The 23,280-nt window shown below is 37.0% G+C and overlaps 1 protein-coding gene and 1 long non-coding RNA gene across 7 annotated transcripts in view; one reads left to right on the forward strand and one right to left on the reverse strand.

Moving 5' to 3' along the window:
* Nucleotides 1-23,280, forward strand: part of COL25A1 (collagen type XXV alpha 1 chain) — a 514,179-nt gene that overhangs the window by 25,786 nt on the left and 465,113 nt on the right. The gene's annotated exons all lie outside the window — the stretch shown is intronic.
* LOC129492006 (uncharacterized) overlaps nt 9,269-23,280 on the reverse strand; it is a 54,384-nt gene continuing 40,372 nt past the window's right edge. Inside the window, exon 4 of the long non-coding RNA XR_008660686.2 lies at nt 9,269-9,622. This is a non-coding gene — a long non-coding RNA (uncharacterized lncRNA). The remainder of the gene's footprint in view (nt 9,623-23,280) is intronic.

The raw sequence follows: 23,280 nt of genomic DNA on the forward strand, positions 1-23,280 counted from the left end.
GTTCTCCAATGTGTGGTGGGCAGAACTTGGGTCCCGGGGTGGAAATGAACAGGGAGCACATTTCTATTGAAAATAAGAGAATTTTTTCCACTCTAACAAGGTTGTTTAAAAATGACTTTCTTTTCATGTGGTGGGCTCACCATCATTGAGAGAATTCAAGAATTGCAGTACAGAGCAATTCCTGCCTAGACCACACTGACTAACTGAAACTGATTACCCTGAAACTACTCTATGACGGACACCAGCCGCTAAAACCCTGAATGTTTCCTTCCCTAACCTCTTCTACCCTGTTGGAGATCCTGCTAAGGCTTCTTCAAGGTGGTGCTCTCTTCTGCTCAGTAAGTTGAATAAAACCCATTTTTGTAAGATTTCCCCCAAAAGAATTATACTATAAATAGTTATTAAGCACCTACTATGGCAAGTACTGTGTTAGATGTGTAAAAAAAAGACAATTTTTTTTTTTTTTTTTTTTTTTGCGACAGAGTCTTGCTCTGTCGCCCACGGAGTGCAGCAGCGTGATCTCGGCTCATTGCAACCTCCGCCTCCCGGGTTCAAGTGATTCTCCTGTCTCAGCCTCCCGAGTAGCTGGGATTACAGGCACCCATCACCATGCCTGGCTAATTTTTTGTAGTTTTAGTAGAGATGAGGTTTCACCATGTTAGCCAGGATGGTCTTGATCTCCTGACCTCAGGTGATCTACCTGCCTCAGTCTCCCAAAGTGCTGGGATTATAGGCATAAGCCACTGCGCCTGGCCAAGAAATAGGACAATCTTTATCCTTGAGGGTTTATCATCCAGTAAGAACATGTAATGATAATTAAATGTTATCAGTTCTATGACAGCAGTATATATGGAGGAGAAGAGTGAGCAGGGAAGTCTATAGAAAAGGTTGTCTTTGAGTTCAACACTGAATAATGGGTAGGTGTTTGCCCAGTGGATTGAGAAGCAAGGGTGGTGGAGGGAGGTTGTGAGGAAGGAAAATGCTCATATGACTTTCTCTGAAAATGCTGTAGAAGGCCTCTTGCCATTTTGGCATCAGGGTGGTGGCTAGACAAACCCTAGGGACTGTGACAATTCAACAACCCTACCAAGTAATTGCCTTCTAAAAAAAACTTTACAGAGAGAAGCCTAATGTTGCACTCCAGTTTTAAGTTTGCCTGGGGTCGAATAGGAATTGTCGTTTCTACTAATAATTCTTGGAGAAAGAGTGAAGGAGACAGGATCATTACAACTCTTTGAAAGAATGCTTGTTGGCATTAAAGAGCACTTGTTTCCAAGTGAAGACAGAAGCCCTCAGCCATCCTCATTTCTTTTCCCTCAGGCGCCTTTGCATATTCTGTAGTTGACTACATTCACTGTTCTCTATTCTGTATGGCAAGTGGGTCACACATCTCTGTGTCACTTTATGCTGGGACATACTAATCTTTTTGTTAGGACATGAGTGGTCACCTTAGCCTAAACCCTATGAAACCTCTGGGGAAAAATAGCTAGAGATGAACTTTTTGTGTCAGATAGCCGTCAGTTCAAAGCCTGTTTAGTGTCAGGGTTGAAGGAAACTATAATGGCTCGTGAGAAGAGGCTCACAGGGGGTCCTTTTTCAGGGTAAAAGGACAGATGGTTTTCTCTACTTGAGATCATACACAATACACAATAGACCCAGTACTTGCTTCCCAGCCATGCTACGTGCACGCCTTCTTCATGAGGGGAACATACACTTTTTGTAGACCCAGCGGGGGGACATTTACTCATTGCTACTGTTCTTTTCAGCTGTTTTGTTGGTAGGCTCAGAGTGTCCTTTTGTAGAGTGACAAAAAGGGGTTGTAATAAAACATTGGCTTCATAAAGAGGGCCATTGTGTATACATGTACCTTCTGTGTAAAAACTAATTTTATATTTTAAATACAATGAAAGGGAAGTGCAATAACCAAAAACTCTGGGTCTCAATTATTTGTGGTAATATATGATCAATGGTTTTACTGTGCCAACACATACTGAAAATTTTCATAGAGTTAATTATTCGTGTGTTATATAAGAAGATTCACAGTATAATATTCCTAGACAATTTGTATTATGGATGTATGTTTTGTACTAGGCCATTAAATATCCAGTGTGCCAGTTTAACTTGCTGAATTTTGTAATTTTCTAGTTATGTATAAAATGTCATTTTCCAATTAATATTTTCAGGGGTCTTAAGTACTGAGTTTAATTTTAAAAAGAAAAAGATAGCTGTGCATATTTCTATGAATTCTTAAATTATTTGTTTTAACAAAAAGTAATTGGCAAGATAATTTTTAGCATTTTAAAGTGTCTATCTCTTTTCTTTAAGATATTTTGGCATATGTTCCAGATATTCAACAATGTTAATATAAAATATTAGATGGAAGACTCTTTATTAGCTATTCATTATATGGAAATAAATAATCTTTCCATAGTTGTTAACTAATCGGAGGAAATCATTTCTCTCTCTGTAAACCAGTCTAAAGCTAAAAAGAATAGCTGTTGATTTATTAGAATCTTATAAAATGATATATTTTTCTTTTCATCTGTTTTTGTTATGTCCATCCTTATGGCTTAGAAATTTGTGATGAAAGTAATTTGTACACAGAAAATTAGGGTATGTTTAATTAGAGAATTGGAAGAGTAGACTTTGAACTTTTGGTTATCTTTTTTTCATTGAAAACGTAAATAGAACATTTGATTGAAAGGAAAATAAAAGATACTTTGAAAAATTCAAAATGGTGCAATGTATATACAAAGAAATATGACACCATCCGAGATTGATTTTCAAGTGAGTGATACCAACTGTATGTGCTCTGAATTCTGAGGAAAGAGGATTAATAGTTCCGTTTTTTGCCACCTATACCCATTACATGAGGGAATTGGATTAAATGATTTCCAACAAGTATTCCTGCTTTAAAATTTGGTTATGAAAGAGCAATAACAACTTGGTGTATTTGAAAGATTCCTTAATTTGTTTTCTTTTTTTTGCAGTTTATAATTGATCTCACATTAATTGTCTTATTTAATTCCAAGCAATAACTTGGACAGTAGGACTGACAGGCATTACTATCGCAATTTGCATATAAGAAAACTGAGGCTCAGGGGTAAGGCTCTTTGCCCAAGGTGGAGGTGTTAGTGTCTTATTTTTCTAATTATAAGGATGGGTTTTCTGCTGATGCACAGAGTGATTATTAGCCTTAAAATAGGATTGTTGTTGAACTGAGAAAGGTGGTCTTTAGTACTTTTGATAATATTGGAAACCACTGGGTCAAATATAATTGCTTTCAACCAACTAATTATATATATTCAGAAGTAATAATCATATGAGAACATATTGTCTTGACAATTTGGCATTTCATCATTTTCTAATAAGCAAGAAATATAAATGTTATATTACTTTTCTGTGTATTAATGATTATTGAACAACCTAATTTACTGATGTATTCAGTGCCAATTTGCTCCTTCCATAGGACTGTATAAGACTCTGCATGGCACTTAGCAATTTGAGGTACATTAAAATGTTCAATTATTAGCATCTAGTTTAATAAACAATTGGGGATATATTTTTACACGATTAATTTTAATTAAAAAATCTCATTACCTTTTATTGGAAGATTTCTACTTAGTAATGAGGACAATTCCTATAATCTTTGTTTTTTTAATCAATTGAGAATCTGGTAAGAATGAAGTATCTTAGTGGGCCTATGGCTATAGTGGATTACAAAGAAAGTAACACCATGTGTGGCATCTGACCTCTTTTCATCCCCTTTGTCTTTAGTTCATATACCCTCCTTCCCCTTTCCCATCCTCCCTTCCCCAGTTGATTTTTCATGGGGCATATATTGGGATATTTCTAAAATGCAAATGTTGTATCATGCTTAAATACCTCCATTCCTTCACCATTGCTTTTTGGATGAAGCCCAAATTGACCCTAACTTTCCTTTTCTGTCCCACTTGACACCGTACTTAATACCCAGCCATGGAGGCCTTCTCTCCCTCAGACCTGCTCTATTCCTGTTGTGTGACTTTGTCTCCCCTGCCTGGAATGTTCAGCACTCTCATTCTCTGCCTGGTAAATGCCTACCCATACTTCATGACATGCTCAAATGTCAGTTCAGATGATAAGGCTCCCTGCACATCTTCCAAGCATGGATGGAAGCTCTATTAGGCCTTGATCCATTGCTCTTTATAGTAATACCACTTTGCATCTCAATTATTTATTTCTGGGCCTGTCTAACTCCCACAGCGCCTTGTCCGTAGTACATACTTAACTAACATTTGATGGAAAAACTCTGCTTTCAAAGAACTTTATGAGGCCGGGCGCGGTGGCTCACGCTTGTAATCCCAGCACTTTGGGAGGCCGAGGCAGGCGGATCACGAGGTCAGGAGATCGAGACCACGGTGAAACCCCGTCTCTACTAAAAATAAAAAAAAATTAGCCGGGCATGGTGGCGGGCGCCTGTGGTCCCAGCTACTCGGAGAAGCTGAGGCAGGAGAATGGCGTGAACTCGGGAAGCGGAGCTTGCAGTGAGCCGAGATGGCGCCACTGCACTCCAGCCTGGGTGACAGAGCGAGACTCCGTCTCAAAAAAAAAAAACTTTATGAACAGTTGGGAAATGAATACAAACACCAGTGAATACATATTACAAAGGAGATTATTTGGCTAATCTTAGCTAATACTCTCATAATTCCCTCTGTTCTATATCCATTACATGAGGGAATTGGATTAAATGATTTCCAGCATGTATTCCTACCTTAAAATTTGGCTCTGAAAGGGCAGTAACAAGTTGGTATATTTAGAAAATGGCATGTAGCAAGTGGCAGTTCATTTACACAATGTGGCACACATCAATGAACAATTTCATTCTCCTCTATGATTTTGTTGTAATATAACGGAAAAGAGATATAACCTTGATTTTTATTTTATTTATTTTTGAGACAGGGTCTTACTGTGTTGCCCAGGCTAGAGTGCTGTGGTGATCATGGCTCATCGCAGCCTTGATCTCTCGGGCTCAGGTGACTCTTCCACCTCAGCCTCCTGAGTAGCAGGAACTGCAGGTACACACCACCATGACTGGTTAATTTTTGTATTTTTTGTAGAGATGGGTTTCATGTTGCCCAGGCTGGTCTCGAACTCCTGGGCTCAAGCAATCCACCTGCCACAGCCTCCCAAAGTGCTAGGATTACGGGCATGAGCCACCATGCCCACCTTTGATTTTTAACTTTAAAAAAATTTACAAAAATACACTTTATAACAAGTTGAATGAGAATTTACTGAAAATACCACTTACAATAAAAACATTGCTAGAATTTTGAGAGGAATTTTTTCTTGTAAATTATTTGAAAAAGGTTAGTGTGAGTACGATAAAATTATACACTTTTTCCTCAGGTTCTTAACCCCCATCTTAAAATTTGAAGTGAGAAGGAAATCGTTGGTATGAAAAATCACTATGGTATTCAGGGTTGAAGTTTTTGATGTAAAGAACTCCCTGGAAAGATGCTGGGCAAATTTCTCTTCTGCATAGTTCATAGCATGTGACTGACACTCAATAATATTTAATATAATGAATTACAGAGGCTTTGAAAATTTAGGCCTCCAAAGAGCAAATCCAAGATGGTAGATAGGATTTTCACATTACCGTGAAGACAGGGTGGATGTTGACATAGTTGGTCTTCTGGGAGTGCTTCATCACCTAAGTGAAAGAACCATATTCACCTAATTTATTTTACCAAGGGAAAGACTATTTATTCTCTTTATTAGCTGCTTATTTAAGGTCAAAGAGAAAAGAAGGCCAAAGGAAATATGTAATATAGTTTTCAGCTAGGTGAAGTAGAATTTAGTACACTATAAAATTGGGCATTTTCTCTTCCAACTTCCTTTAACCAAGAACCTTATTTTATTGACCTTCATTAAATTTACATTTTAGTTTTGCTTTTCTACATTACTAGGAAATTTGCACCTAAGTATTTTTGTGTAACAATAATAATAAAAAAGAAAAATAGCATTATATTGAAAATGGTTGCAAAAAGAATCTTGATTATTTTCCATTGAGGCAGCAGTGGTGTAGCCAGTGGAAGGGGCTCAGGCTTTGGAACCAGATAGACCTGGCCCTAATTCTGGCTCAGCTATTTACCCACTCTCTGGGCTTGGCAAATTATACTAAAATCCTTCCAGTCTCAGTTTCCTGATCCATAAAACTGAAATGCTAATATCTGTTAAGAATTAGAAATAATGCATAGTAGGCATTCTAGCACAATGCTGGCCCATAGGAGGGGATTCAATAAGTGAGTTATAGTGATTATGCTGGCAAGATATTAGATAATTATGATCTTTAGATTCTAATATTTATTGAAATAATTATATGCCATAGGTTTTCCAGGTGCCTAACACAAGACCTGACATGTAGTATAGTCTCAAAAAATATTTACTGAGTAAACAAATGGGTTTAGTTTTGTGCAAAAGGGGCTTGGTTCCATATACCGTTAGTGTCACATGGTAAAATATGAGATCAGAGTAACTGAGGAACTCAAGAGTGGAGAAGTAACCAAGTGTGCCAAAATCCTTGAGATGTCATGAAGCAGTGCTAGCCTGTATTCTCCAGGAGCAGGCTCTAGGAGAAGGACCTGCCCTTTAAGAATTTGCATCTTAAAAATGATGAGTTCGTGTCCTTTGTAGGGACATGGATGAAACTGGAAAACATCATTCTCAGTAAACTATCGCAAGGACAAAAAACCAAACACCGCATGTTCTCACTCATAGGTGAGAATTGAACAATGAGAACTCATGGACACAGGAAGGGGAACATCACGCTCCGGGGACTGTTGTGGGGTGGGGGGAGGGGGGAGGGACAGCATTAGGAGATACACCTAATGCTAAATGACGAGTTAATGGGTGCAGGAAATCAACATGGCACATGGATACATATGTAACAAACCTGCACATTGTGCACATGTACCCTAAAACCCTAAAGTATAATAAAAAAAAAAAAAAAAAGAATTTGCATCTTTATACGGGTGGGTGGAGGGACGGTTAACAGTGAGGTAACCATGACGGAGGGAGCCACAGGAAGCCTCCTGGTTGAGGAAGTGACCTCCTTAGAAAGAGGGAGCCTTTGGTCTCACAAGCTAGGCAGCTTGTTCTTCTGTTGAGCCAGCTCACACCGTTGGGGCTAGCTTTGCTGTGCCTCAAGGCATCTGGATTTGTTTCCTTTGAGCAGTGGAAGAAATCTTCTTTAGAAATTGCTTCTTCTGGTTTATACATATTAGGTTATCATGACTGACATGTAATCTGTTTCATAAATGATAGTTTTAAATTTGCACATGTCTTTGGCTCTATATATTTAATTTTAGAATAGTTGTTGTTTTTAAAAGGGTTACACAGGTTCATTGTACAGGAACAAAAAGGTAAAAGAGGTCCTACCCACCCCTAAGCCAAACTGCTCATCTACCCAGAGGAAATCACAGTAACTGATAACTTGTGTATTTCTCTAGAGGTGTCCTATGCACGCAAGTAGCTCTGTTCCATATCCTTTATAAACTTGGGCAGAGGTCATCATTTTCTCACCTCACAACAACAAGAATTTACAGCATCAAATGGATACAAGAATCATGAAAAAATAGACATAAATGCTTATCTAATTTTAATAGTCTCCTGAAAAGAAAGCAAAGCAAAGAAAAAGGAAAATATTCAGATTATTGCAGACATTCTTCAGTCGCCCAGATCTCTTAATGCCTATGCTATTACCTGTGACAAAAGTAATTGTGCTTTGATAAAACAATGTGCTCTTTATAATATATTGCAGATATTCACACCTCATTTTAACATGTTCAAAGGTGAGTTTTCAATCAGTAAAATGACTTACTTGCAGTGCAGATTTTATGGTTAATTTAGCTTGACATTTTAAAGTTTTAGATTTCTCTCCAAATTATTTCTCCTACAATACAAATTTTTTTTTGTAATAATGAAGTGATCTTGACTGATGTATGTCATGACTAAGGAAAGGCAATATAGACTAGATCCAAACGTCAGATGAAGTCAGATCTGATTAAAGCTCTTTTAGACTGTTTTATATAGGTCGAGTATCTCTTATCTGAGATGCTTGGGACCTGAAGTATTTCAGATTTTAGATTTTTTTTTTAAGTTAGAAATATTTGCATTATATACTTACAGTTGACCATCCCTAATCTGGAAAATCCAAAATCTGAAATGCTCTAGAGTGTTTCTTTTGGACATCATGTTGGTGCTCAAAAAGTTTTGGATTTTGGAGCTCTTCAGATTTCAGATTTTTGGATTAGGGATGATTCAACATGTACAATGTTATCCATAAAGGAGATATACTATACTGACTAAAGAAGAAACTGAAGAGCTAAAATATATTGTTTGATTATAACACTAAAAACTTACAGTGGAAATGCATTTAGTTTGATGGGAGACATTGAAGATTTTCTTTTAATTGGGTTATTTTCTAGTTTCTTTGGTTCGTTTTTCTTTTTTAGATTTCTGGATCTTTACAAATACAATTGAATAGGAGAGAACATTTAATGTTTTGGATTGAAAATGTTTTTTGTTTACCATGACTTTAGAAAGCTTTTATTCAAATAACAGGTAAATACAGGATTTAACCTGATTTATTGGGCTTTCTATATTTTGCTAGTTACAAGAATGAGAATTTGCAGTATTATTTGTCACTAGTGCTCGATGAATGAGAGTTTCTGATATCATATTTATATCATTTTTCGTAAACCCACAGAAAACTCAGTGGACTTTTCCTGTGTGGTTTTAAGAGCTACAGGTCAGTGTTTGGGTTCATTAGCCTCTCTACCAGAGAAAGGGCTGCATGCTGACATGACTTGGTTGCAGTTGCTATTGCTTAAAAAAATGCACACCAGTAAAATTTGTTACATTCTTTCTGTTTTCTTTGGTTGATTTTCTGAGTGCTTATTCTCTTAATGTTGCCTGTTTTAAATTGCCATCTAGCAGGCAGATTTAAGATGATCTCAGATTCAAGTGATGCGGTTTAATCTAATTAAGACATAAAGCAGAATAACTTGGAGTGCAATAGCGAAGGCTCCCAGAGGAGTCCCAAAAAAGCTTAACAGCACAAAAGTCATGGGTTCAGCTTATAACTATAATTGCTACTTGGTTTTTGCTTGAAGAAAACATGTAATTCAAATGTACAGAAAAAAGATTTGTATCCACGTTTTCATGTCACCTTTTCTATGGTTGAGAGTAATCTTTGTCTTCTCTTCCCACAATGAATACTTTTTTTTTTTTGATCGTAGTAATGGATGTAAACATTACAAACTGAGGTCATGCCGACTGGTCAGGAGGCAACCATTTATTTATGAAAGCCTGTCCTAGATTATTAGTACATCCTCCCCAGCCCCCCATATCTTCATAGGTTTAGTGCCAACAACATAAACAATCCACAAAGTATATTTTAGGGTCAGTGGAGCCTTTAAAACATTCTGTTACACTGCTTAAGGCATGAGATTGATATTGGCATTCCTTCTTCAAATCGCTCCATTGTCATGTGAAGATTTCTGAAGGTCATTCATCTTCACCTCATCATTTCTAGAGAATAACTGTAGCTTGTCCACTTCCTCAGCTGTTCATCCATAGCCTGCCAAGCAAATTATAAAAATAATAGCTGACATTCATTATTCTGACTGCCAAGCACTGTTTTAACATCTTTCTCATGTATTATCTTAGTTAATTTTTACAATAACCTGTTATCCCGGTTTAATAGACAGGATAAATGAGCCCAAAGAAGTTAAAAAACTTTTCATGTGTCATATAACTTTTAAGTAGCAGAAGTTAGCTATGTCTTATTCAAGTTCAAGCTTTTAACTCTTTAATGGTTACACCTGTTAGTCCTCAAGAGAAGACCTGTTTTAAAAAAACTTTAACACAGGAAATGTTTGGAGGTAGTATTGGTAGCAGGAAGAAAAGTACCTGAGAGAAGAGAAGGGCTATGGAAAACCACTAGGTTAATCTGAGAGGAATCCAGAGAAAGGGCTGCATGCTGTCATGACTTGGTTGTAGTTTCTATTGCTTAAAAAATGTACACCAGTAAAATTTGTTACATTCTTTCCATTTTTTTGGTTGCTTTTCTGAGTGCTTATCCTCTTAATGTTGCCTGTTTTAAATTATCATTTAGCAGGCAGATAATGAGAGAAAGCAGATTAACGATTTGAAAGTAACATTTAGGAAGGTCTGGTGATGTGCAGCACAGGACTGCAACAGTGGCTGTTCTGGAGAAGAATCCTGAGATCACTGGTATTCTCAAGTTACGGTATCTTGAATTCTTTATATAGTTCAAATGACATAAAAACACAAACACTTCGTTCTCCTCTTTAACACACACACACACACACACACGTACTGTTATTACTGTAAGAAAACACATGCAAGAATAGAAATTTATTGCCTCAATTATAACTTTAGTTTAATGGAAAAAGTATAAGGAAAGTGTTACTGTTAATTGAAAAGAGATACTAAAGAGAAAGCGTAGTTGATTTGTTTAAAGGAACTAGGGCAGTTTAAATCGTCCTTTGGACTTCAGTGCGGAGTATTTATTGACTATGTGATCATTAATTCAAAGCTGTAGCTCATGCTGAATACTGTGCAGTGTTTCAGCTCCCAAATGTTAATAGATAGGTTAACAGAATAGGAGAGTTAAAACAGATATAGCTCATGGTTTGCCCTGAAAACTGGAGGATTTTCTAATTAAATACTAGATGATCAGTGAACTTTGCTCAGCTTACTAAATCATGAATTTTTCCATCTTAGTGACATGGCTAAAATTGGAAATGCCAAATATGTCTGAACAAGAGCATGATTCATGAACTTGGACCTGAACTTACTTTCCATCTTCTTTATATAAAAAAGCATTATAAGTAGATTAACTGGAAATTATGCTAAAAGAAAGGTTAATTTCTTTTATGCTAAAAGAAAGGCTAATTTCTTTTAGCAAGGCTGTGTTTCTAAGTTGGAAAACATTCCCTTCCTTCAGGAAAGGTGATGTTGATCTTTATAAACTATAATGAAATTAATTATTTATTTAACATTAGAGTAAAAATCACGTGGTCCTCATTGGTGGGAATGAGTGGGATTGCTGAAGATACTTGTGAACCAGGGAGTGCCAATGATATCACATGTTGCTGGATTTCATTTGAAATCACCTTGGGGGAATTTGACCAGTGGGCCTGATCTATAGTTGGGCATCTCCAATTAAAAATGGCTCAGACTGAATCTATCATTACCCATTCCCCACTGAATCTGCTCTTCGCCCAGGCTTTTCTCAGTGAATGATGCTCATCGTTCACACCAGACACTTGAGAACTATTCTTGACTTCCCTGGCACCACCCATAATTTTTCATTCACCATGTCCTATTTTCCTCCCGATTTTCTCAAGTTTGTCCATTTCTCCCTGTTCCTTCTGTGACTCCTTTAGTTCTGCCAACCAGTATTGTTCCTTGCGTGATGGTAACAGCTACCAATGGGTTTCCCCTGGTCCATTATTGCTCTCCTCCAGTGTGTTCTCCACACCCACCCAGAGTGTTCTTTCTAAAGTGAAATCCATGCAATCCCTAATAAAACCCAACCATGCCAGCACGGCTAACAGGCTGAGGTTTTCATTATCCTGCTTAGCTGAGTCTCTCACCCTTCCCTCTGCTGGTCGCACTATTTTCTGTTGTTTTCTTTTTTCAACTTTTTGGCCTTCACCCAAGATGTTATTGGAGAGCCTTCACCCTCTTCAGCCTTTAATTCTAAGCTTAGGCTTCTCTTCTTTTTTGAAGCTTAAGTTCTCCTGCTTATATGCTTTTACAGAAATCTGAATTTCAAAGAATTTTGTTTTTAAAAATAATTTGTACTTAAAATCCTTTTTTGTTACTTCTTGTTGTATAATTTTTCTGTTCCATTAGGCTCTAAGTGACACGAATGAAGTGACTGTCTTGCTCACCATCTTATGCCAAGAGCTTCTCATGGTTTCTCATGGTGCTTGGTCCATAGAGGACATTTAGCAAGTATTAATGAATGAATGTTGAGGAGGTGTGCTGTTTTGTTTTTCCTTCTTGGTTGAGCATAGTATCTTTTATGTCATTTTGCCGAATGCCTTCTCAAGGCAGTAGGAAAAAAGAGTATTTAGTAAAAGTAAGTAGTAGAGAGCAGAGGGCCCAGTGCTCTGTGACAGAAAGCAAGGCAGCAATACAGTATGAAATTCCTGAGGCAGAGAGGGCTTTGTTTTAAACAACGTTCAGTTTATTGTTCTGTCCATCAATTTCCTAGCAATTTCCAAGGGAACAGAGCTATAGTTTTCCATGGCAATTGATTGTAGAAACCAATAAACTTTAGGGAATTCTTTCTAATATCTAACTTATATTTCTCTGCTTTAATATAAACTCATTTCTGATTTTTCTTAGGTGAAATCAAGAGCTCAATACACTTATATCATTATTAAGTTTTCCCTGTTTCCCTCCACTATCCAATATCTCCTCTTTCTTATAACTCTTGCTTTCTAATATTTTAATTATTTTTCTTACTAGTGTTTGAAGCTTTTTGAGTATGCCACCCTTTGTCATTAACTGGGATAATAAAAATCAGTTTAGTACTGAATTTAACGAAAGGACTACTGCTCTTTAAAGGCTCATTATTGTGTTCTTTTAAAATATATCTCCAGCAACTCCCCAACATGATATATTGTAAAAGACTTCGTAATTAACAATTTAAATACATTGCTCTTAGTTTGAAAGGTTTTGTTGTTGTTGTTGTTGTTGTCGTTGTTGTTGTTGTTTTGAGATGGAGTCTTGCTCTGTCGCCCAGGCTGGAGTGCAATGGTGCGATCTTGGCTCACTGCAACCTCAGTTTCCCAGGTTCAAGTAATTCTCCTGTCTCAGCCTCCTGAGTAGTTGGAATTACAGGCGCCCACCACCATGTCCAGCTAATTTTTGTATTTTAGTAGAGATGGGGTTTCGCCATGTTGGTCAGGCTGGTCTCGAGCTCCTGACCTTAGTTGATCCGCCCACCTCGGCCTCCCAAAGTGCTGGGATTACAGGCATGACTCACTGCGCCTGGCCTGAAAGGTTTTGATAGAAAAATTGCCAGACATTTATTTTCTCTAATAAAATACTATTGTGCTTAACTTAAAACCACTGTGTATGATTTTGGGGGATGTTAATGTGTGTAACTATTTCAGTGTTTTGTCTATATTGTTACTTTTATGAAAGAAACTCTAAAGAAATAAATATGCATTTTGCAAAGTGGATGAAATTTTGCTTCTGAAATTAATAACTTTTATCGATGAACTGAAAGGAATGGTTCTTAACATATAGTATGATGCTTACCCTAAACTTTTTTGTTAATAGGTAAACTTGGTTATGACTAATGTAGGAAGCTTTTTTTTGTTTTTTTGAGACAGAGTCTAACTCTGTCGCCCAGGCCGGAGTGCAGTGGTGTGATCTCTGCTCACCGTAACCTCTGCCTCCCGGGTTCAAGCGATTCTCTTGCCTCAGCCTCCTGAGTAGCTGGGACTACAGATGCATGCCACCATGCCCAGCTAATTTTTGTATTTTTAGTAGAGACGGGGTTTTGCCTTGTTGACCAGGCTGGTCTCGAACTCCTGACCCCAGATGATCCACCCGCCTCAGCCTCCCAAAGTGCTGGAATTACAATTATGAGCCACTGCACCTGGCCTGTAGGAGGCTTTTAGAGCTTGCATTATTTCATGCATTTAAAAATATAGTAGGTAAATGAATGTGTGGGAGGACGTGGAAATGCTCTGAAATGAACAGGTTAGAAATCAAGATGATGCTGGCACATGAAGGCATGTTCTTTAACCACTTATTCTTGCATTGATGAAAAGTGCCCTACTTTAGCGGAATGAAAGGGAAACAACGTGGGACCAGGATGTTTGAAATTATTGTATATCAGCCGGGTGCTGTGGCTCACGCCTGTAATCCCAGCATTTTGGGAGGCCGAGACAAGCAGATCACGAGGTCAGGAGATCGAGACCATCCTGGCTAACACAGTGAAACCCTGTCTCTACTAAAAATACAAAAAAATAGCCAGGTGTGGTGGCGGGTGCCTGTAGTCCCAGCTACTCAGGAGGCTGCGGGAGGAGAATGGCGTGAACCTGGGAGGCGGAGCTTGCAGTGAGCCAAGATCATGCCACTGCACTCCAGCCTGGGTGATAGAGCGAGACTCCATCTCAAAAAAAAAAAAAAAAGAAAGAAATTATTGTATATCAAAATATTACTTGCCTATGCTATTATTACCTGTGTAAGTCAATAATAATCTGCTACGGGAGCACCATAACAGATACTTGCAGAGATGCTCAAGGGAACAAACTTTGCCTACTAAAGGGAAACAAAATGAATTTCTTTACATTTATTTATATTAGAGACAGAATCTTACTTTGTTGCCTATGCTGGAGTGCCATGGCATGATCTTGGCTCATTGCAACCTCTGCTCCCCGACACCCGCCCAGGTTCAAGTGATTCTTGTGTCTCAGCCTCCCAGGTAGCAGGGTCTACAGGTGTGCTCTACCACAACTGGCTAATTTTTGTATTTTTAGTAGAGATGAGGTTTCGCGATGTTGACCAGGCTGGTTTTGAACTCCTGACCTCAAGTGACCCGCTTGCCTCCCAAAGTGCTGGGGTTACAGGCATGGGCTACTGTGCCTGGCCTAATTTCTTTATATTTAAAAGCTGATTTCAATTAAATACATAATTATCACTTATAATGTCTAGAGTTAAACTGTGTAATGTGAGGAATGCTATTTTTGATTTTAAGACTAAAGATAATAAAATCTCAAGGAAATATATTTTGAAATACAATAATTTGAAGTAAGGCAGCTTAAGCAATTCTATGGTTTTTACCTTCCAGTTTTTATCAGAAATATCCCTTGTTGCTTTATTTTGAAAAATGGCAATAACAATAGCAATAATTTATATAATTCTTGTAATTTATAGATTACTTTTACATATAGAAATAAATTGAGCTAGTCCTTTCATCTTGATATTTCCTCTGAAACTAAATTTTGAAAATCTTTTTTCTTTTATAATATTGGTTTTTTTCCCTCCTGATTGTGAAATTAATATAAACTTTTTGGGAGAAAATGTAGCATATAGAACTTACAGGAAAAATAGTTCTACTCACCCATGGCGACAACCGTTAATGTTTTAGCATGTGTCCTTTTGCTTTTTATAATGTAAAATACATTTTTTTCGTAGTTGAGATATGCCATAATGTTTTATTTTACTTTTTCATTTAATATAATTTAAACATTTTTCATGTAATTAAAAATCTTCATAAACATTGTTCTTAATATTTACATGATAAAGGTATGCCATAATTTATATAATATGTCTACCTATTTCATATACCTTAATTTTTCTTGTAATACAGCTTAAGAGAGCAAGCAAACAAAAACCAGTATATGGCCAGGTGCGGTGGCTCACGCCTATAATCCCAGCACTTTGGGAGGCCGAGGCATATGGATCTCTTGAGGTCAGGAATTCGAGACCAGCCTGGCCAACATGGTGAAACCCCCATCTCTACTAAAAATACAAAAATTAGCTGGGCATGGTGGTATGCACCTGTAATGCCAGCTACTCAGGAGACTGAGGCAGGAGAATGGCTTGAACCTGGGAGGCAGAGCTTGCAGTGAGCCAAGATCATGCCACTGCACTCCAGCCTGGGTGACACAGAGAGACTCCGCCTCAAAAAAACAAACAGAAAAACCAACCAACCAAACAAATCCCAAACAAACAGTATACTTTCAAGATAAGACTTTGGGAGGGGGGATAAGATATATTAAAACAATAATAGTTATTTGTATGAGTAGAGATGTTTATTTCCTGTTTAAGTTCCAAAATTGTTACTCCTTCCCCATTGTACCCAATTAAAAAAAAAAATTTAACCCACTGTTTTCCCGGTCACTTTTCTATGTAGCTCTCTCCAAATTAAGGACTCAGCTTATTATGAGAATACTTCTTCTCTTGTTTGCTGTTGACCAATACCTATTGAGTAAAAAGATATTTCAAAGAACTTACAATATGATATCTAGCAAAGAAAACATCGTCAAAATATTGATGTAGAAAATTGTGGCAGCTTTCTATAAGGAACTGGGTTAAACTAAGGACAGTTTTTTCACCTGTTCTACTTTGTACCTGGTACAGCTGCACCTTGACTCATAAATGAGAATTCTAGCTCTCCAGTAAAAATTTGAGAAAGAGTTCATGCATCGCCTGTTAGTCGTAAACTAAATTACCATTTTCAAGACTCTTCCTGCAAAGCATGCAATGCATGGATGATAGGGCAGCCTCTGGCTACATTGCTTATGTCTTTTCCTTTCTGTTTTTCTGTTGTTTTGAAACTGGTGTTGCTTTAATGGGATGCCAGAGGAAGGTATAGATGCCAGAGATAGGTATAAAAAATGGAAATAGTACGTATCTGCCTGCACACACATCAAAGGTTGTTTATGTGAATGTGAATACTTAGAAATATAAACATGAATGTATATTACATGTTTAAATTGATGCTTTTGGTAATTCTAACTATAATCTTTAGAGGTAGCCATAAGTCTTGGTAAGACTGTGCTGTTGAAGTGTAACGTGGCATTCCTACTGGAGCAGAACTAGGGTAATGCCTTGCGTAATTGAAATTAATCAACCTTGTCTTTGGACTTTATATATTAAATCAAAATAAAGATGTAGGAAAGGAAAATGCCATTAGTCACAGTGACAGAATTATAGCTCCTGTCTACAGACTTACTCTTCCAGTCACCAGGGCGATGAAATCCCATTTTTCTAGTGATTAAGAAGTACCAACAATATATTTGGAAAAAACAGGTGACAGTTTGCAGCAACAGACATTTTAAATGAAAATGGATTCTTTTAAAGTTGAAAAGCCATTTCTTAAAGAAAAATGGGATTTAGTATCTAAATACCTTGATTGATTTTTTTTCTCATTGTGAAAAGTAGTTTGTTTACTTTTTTCAACCGCTCTATTGAAACTACTTGCATGTGAGGGATCAATAATCTCCACACAGAAATCTGTATAGGCCTCCTTTATGTAAGGTGCAGTACTAAGGGAGAGTGACATTACATAGAGGTGTAATTCACAGTCCCTGCCCTGAGGGGCTTTACACAGAGAAATAAAACATAAGGAGTGATACACTTAAAAGTGATTTGCAAACTTTGACATAATATGAAAATATAGTGGGTTAAAATTTACTAACAATAAATTAATAAGTGCCACATAAAATGAAGATGAAAGCGTAAATGGAATTCAAAACTGTTAGAACATGAATTTTAGCTGTAAGAAAGATGTCTTAAAAGGGGTAGTAATTGGGCTGGAATTTTAATGATTATATTTAAGAATTTGATAATTTGAGAATGAGAAGATCCTTTAGATATAGAAAATAGAAGGAACAAATGCTTGGAGTTATATTTTAATGACATTAATCAGATAATTTTTAATGGGATTATAGCATAGTGGTTAAAAGCATAACTTTAAAGACATATTACTTGTGTTTAAATCTTGGTGCCAACACTGCTATCATTATTATTGTTAATAACATTTATGTTGAGGTGTTATACAGTATTTGGCCAAAAAGGCAATAGCAATTATAATTGCATTATTTTATTATAAACTTAGTAATGTAACAATGATAGTGATTACTGATATTTTTAAAGAGCTTATTCAACAGTGCAGGCACTGTTCCAAGTGTTTTACATATTTTAGTCTCAAAATAATTATATGAAGTACATACTGTTATTTATTCCCATTTTACAGATGATATACTGAGGTACAGATAGAATAATTAACTTACAGAAGGTCAAACAGCTAGTAAAATGGTCATAGAGCCCACAGGTTGACTAGGGCAATATTGGGATTCAGTTTTAATATAAAAATGCATATAGGCAGTGGAAAAGACTGTATGGATGAATACTGTATGGTAGTGGAAAACCATTTTGATTTCTGCACAGAAGTGTAATATGGTCAAAACAGTGTTTTAGGAATATGAAGTCGTAAAATACGAAGTGTAGATGGACCAGGGCACAAACGGGAGACCAAGCCAGTACATTTGTTCAGCTGTGAAATGATGAGTCTGAGATTGGGTGGGAGCAAGAAGAATGGAAAGGCAGGTCTGGAACTCAACTGGGCTCTGTTAATTGGTAAGGGAGAAGAAGGCATCAATGATGATTTATAGATGTCTCCTTAGGTTAATGGGGATATCACTAACAGATGGTTAGTGTGTTCTCATATTTTACTAACTTCCTAATGCTTAATATTTCCCACCATCCTTCGTTTGAAATTCTCTTTCCTTTTCCATGTTGGTGACCATCGTTAAATTTTGGTTCTCGTCTTAATTCCTCCTTCACAGTTCTTTTCTGGAGTGTACAGTCTTTGAAGTCTCAATCTGGGACTAATTTCTCTTTCCTTTACATGCCCACTTCATCATAAACTGCATATGCTGTCCCATTACCTTTAATCTGGAGGCAGCATAACCTCATTGAGGGAGACCACGCTGGGCCCGAATTCCAACTACACCATGCTTAGTTGTGGAATAACAATGTCTTTAATATTGGTTTACTCGTTTATAAATGGAAACAGCCTACCTAATGGAGTTACTATGAGCACTAAAAGTCTGCGGAAAGATAGAACACAGTAGTCCCCTGACAAGTTTCATTTGCTGCTTTTGTTCCTTTTCTTCCTATCCAGATATTTCTTTTTAGTTCAAGTTGCTTTCCTGATGGGGACTCTTCCTACATTAAGAGAAGTAGTCATGATTTTCTTTTGCTTACCAGATGTTAAACTGTACATGATCATCTTTCATAGATGAATAGCACAGTAATTGTCTTTGTTTTAAGCATGGAATGAGTTAATACTCTAAAAATATAAGATAGGGACTACAAAGAGATGTAATAATAAACTGGTTTTATGTGAAATTACATTTCAGACTGAGGGTGAAAATTTATCTTCACATTGGATTCTTAAGTGCAGCATGAAGACAAGTTGTGGGAACATGATATATGAAATATAAAATCTTCCAAACCCCTTACATATCTAGAAATTTTATTTGTACAGATGTTACAAATGACATAATGATCTTTTATGTAGCAATTAGGCTAGGAATTTCATTTGATTGAACAGATGCTATTGTGAAAAGTACTTATCTCGGCAAAATACTGACTCATACGGAATGATATAAACCACCTTTTTCTGTAGATAGATGAGCCTAGATAAAATTGTTAAGGGGAACTTGTCAGTGTGGTCAAGTTAGTTAAGTTCTTGTTAGGGGATTAGAAGTGACCCAGAGAAGACTTTTCCCTAATTCAGTTAACCTTCTTAGATTCCAGTTATCTCAAAGATAAAATATTAAAAATAATCACAGAATATAGATTAGAAAGAGGTTTAGGTATGATCTAGAACAACCACCTTGTTTTACAGAGGAAGAAACTCAGACCTAAAGATTTAAAAGAACTTGCCAAGATGCCTATAATAATAGTGGCAAGTCAGAGGTCAACTTAGGTCTTTTAATACCCGGTATTTTCACTGTTTTGCCACAGAAGCTCCATGTGTGTTAACATTATGTCAACCAATCACTGGTCTAGAAATGAGGCTTCTGTGAAATTGGAAAAATGTAAGTAATAAGACATGGAACTAAAACTTGTTTAATCATTATCCCTGATTGCTTTTTCTACTCTTATTTTTTAAAAAATAAATTAAAAAACACTTTGAGATCACAAAAATTCAGTTACCTCTCAAATATTCATGTGACATGGCTGCGTTAGGAGCCTGTACCACGTTGGTACCTTGTGCACTTTCATTCTGCTGAAGGACATGTACCTGGTTTGAGAAGATGCCTTAAAGGTCGCTTATGGCTAGGCTATTTGCAACTGTACGTATTCACCCAAGGTGAATTTGATTTGAAGAAAATTTATTTAACTGTCCATACATTTTCTGAATGAAAAAAATCTTACCATTTAACTATTGATCAAGTTTAATTTTGCAAAGTATCAGACATATAGCACCAGAAGGCTACTTTAAAACAATATGGTAAACTCTTGTGCTCTTCTCTCTAGGTTAAATTTGTACTCACACACACGCACGTGTGTGCACAGACACACACACACACACACACACAAAACTATGCTTAAAATGTTAATATCCACATGTATTTTCTCCACGTGGCTACTTTAGGAAAGGTTTCAGGTTCATGTGGAGGAGGTGAGATTAGCATTGATGAGCAGATGATGTGGGAACTAGGTATGCTCTGTTCTAAACGCCATTTGTGACTTCTGGACTGCCACTTGAAATCTTCTGTAAAATATTCATTTTACTTAACTTACTAAGGGTGCAAGAGCAGAATGGAATTGAAACATTCTAAACTCAAAGCAAGTTTTGTTGGAGTATATAACAGATGCAGTATTCATTGTGAGGTAAATATAGATGAGATTGTCAGAAAGCATCAATATTATAAAATTACTAAGCATTTTAATGAGAGGAATTTATTTGTTGTTGCTATTTTCATTTTTCTATCAGCTTCTCACTTTTCTTCTGGCTTAGGGGAAAACTAGAAAAGGGAAAGAGGTTTTTAAAAAGTGTCTAGTGCATAATAATGATTGTTAGAATGAATGAATGAGCAGTTTCTCATTTGGGAGATGGTGTAGTTGTGAGGAGGGAAGGGGTTTCCATAAGGATTCTCTAGGTAGTCTGTCCAACTACAAATATTCACCGTCTTTCCCATTCAGAGACACTCCACTTAGGGGAGAGCCATGGCTTTAGAGCAGCAGTTGAAATAAATCTGGAAAACACCCAAACCACAAGGCCTGTGAGCTTTGCACCAAATTTTCAACTTCAGTTGGGTCTGGGTTTGTTTTAGCAATGGGGCATTTTTTGGGTTTTGTGATTTAAGTTTTATTTTTAAATTCATTTGGAATATAAGATGAAGTTATCCTTGAAATATATGAGTTTAAATATTACGAGGGTACTATTTTATGGGCAAAATAATTTTTCATTATTGCTAAACTCAGAATTTTTGATAAATTACAAAAGTCATATTCATATTGTCCCCAGTGGCAGAGATCTTCCATCAAGTAAACTTTCATTGAGAAAAGACATTTTCCCACCCAAACAGGATACTTATTTTTAAAAATAGTTCAACTGCCAGCTTTCACTTCATAGAAGACAGCATTTTCCTTGCCCAGTGACTCCAATTCATCCCTGACAGGTGAGATTTTGTTAACCTTGTATTTGCATTAGTGCAATTCTGCGAAAGCACTTAGCACCGTGCCTGATGCGTGGTAGAAGCTCAATAAATGCTAATTTTCTCTTTTTCCTTTTTTTTTTTTTGGAGAGATATCTAGAGACATACAGAAGTCTTTTAAAAGAATTAATATATTTATTGGTTTGAAAACCCTGTCAAAAATCTAGAAAAATCTCTTTGCTGGGCAATGTGTCTTATTTTTAAGCATATTGATCAAAACATAGTAATAGTTAAGCTTATTAAAGGAATTTCTTTAAATTCAGCTCAATTTAACCAAAATTTACTTATTATCTACTATATGAAAGGCACTTGTGTAAACATTGTTGGAGACAGAAAGATGAGTACAACATCGTTCCTGTGTTTAAGGAGTTGATAATCGCTTAATTATGATAGCGATTAAGAAATACAATACATAGTCTTTTCTGGCTGTGGTGACATAAAATTATCTATACCACAACTTGTTGGTGGGATTCATCAGGGTTTTTGCTTCCTTTGTTCTTTAAACAATTCTTTTTTTGTTTTTTTAGACGGAGTCTCACTCTGTCGCTTAGGCTGGAGTGCAGTGGTTTGATCTTGGCTCAATGCAAGCTCCGCCTCCTGGGTTCACGCCATTCTCCTGCCTCAGCCTCCCGAGTAGCTGGGACTATAGGCACCCGCCACCGTGCCCACCTAATTTTTTGTATTTTTAGTAGAGATGGGGTTTCACCATGTTAGCCAGGATGGTCTCAGTCTCCTGACCTCGTGATCTGCCCTCCTCGGCCTCCCAAAGTGCTGGGATTACAGGCGTGAGCCACCACGCCCAGCCTAAACTTTTAAAAATCCTGTAAACAGAAATACTTTATTTTTCTAACGTTGCTATTATTTGGCGTTGGTCAAAAAGTGGATTTTAGAGTGATTCTAGGTGGAAAAAAACACCTAGATTTTTTGAGTAAAAGTTAGATTAAAGTAAATGTTTATGAGTTTTTGAACTATGGTATGATAGTTAATTTTGTGTGTCAACTTGGCTGGGCTATATGGTACCCAAATATTTGGTTAAATATTTTTCTGGGTGTGTCTATTATGATGTTTCTGGATGAGATAAACAGTTAATTCCATAGACTGAGTAAAGCAGGTGGCCTTCCCCAATGTGGGTGGGCCTGAATAGAACAAAAAGGCAGGGTAAGGGAAAATTTGCTCTCCCTGCCTGTCTTTAAGCTAGGGTATAGGTCTTCTCCTGCCTTTCAACTCAGACTTGGACTGGAGCTTATACCTTTGGCTTTCCTGGTTCTCAGGCCTTAGGACTCAGGTTGGAATTATACTTCTAACTCTCCTGGGTCTCTACCTTGCTGGCTGAAGATCTTGGAACATTTCAGCCTCCATAATCATGTGCACAAATTCCTTATCATAAATCTCCTTACATCATCATATTGGCTCTGTTTCTCAGGAGAATCCTGCATAATACAGATTTTGGTACCGAGAGTGGTTCTAGAGGAACAGAATCTTTAGTTTGAGTTTTCTGAATTGGTTATGGGGTTTCTGGAATTGGCTTTCTCATTTGATTAGATTTAAAGAGCTAAATGACTCAATTTCCAGTAGGAAAGAGAAGACACAAGTAAGTTACATGAAGAAGCAGCCCAAAAGCTTATGATCCCAACTCCTGCTGCCTTGACTTCTTTCTCCCAGTCTGTGCCTATGCCCTCACAGAAAGTTTGCTATGATCAGTTGAGAGAGGAGGAAAGACCTGGGCCAGCTTTACAGATGTTTCCACAGGAACCACGTGAAAGTGGACAGCAATAACACTATAGTCGTTTTCTGGGATACCCCTGAAGGTTAATGGTGAAGGGAAACTCGCCTAGTGGGCAGAGTTCAAGCTGTGCACCTGGTTGTAAACTTTGCTTGGAAGAAGAGATGACCAGACATGCGATTATGTACTGATTCATGGGTTGATCCAGTGATTTTTCTGGACAGTTAGGGACTTGGAAGGAACTGATTTGAACATTGGTGACAAGGAAATTTGGAGAAG

Source organism: Symphalangus syndactylus, chromosome 10, assembly GCF_028878055.3.
Source record: "Symphalangus syndactylus isolate Jambi chromosome 10, NHGRI_mSymSyn1-v2.1_pri, whole genome shotgun sequence".
NCBI classification, from domain to species: Eukaryota; Metazoa; Chordata; class Mammalia; order Primates; family Hylobatidae; genus Symphalangus; species Symphalangus syndactylus.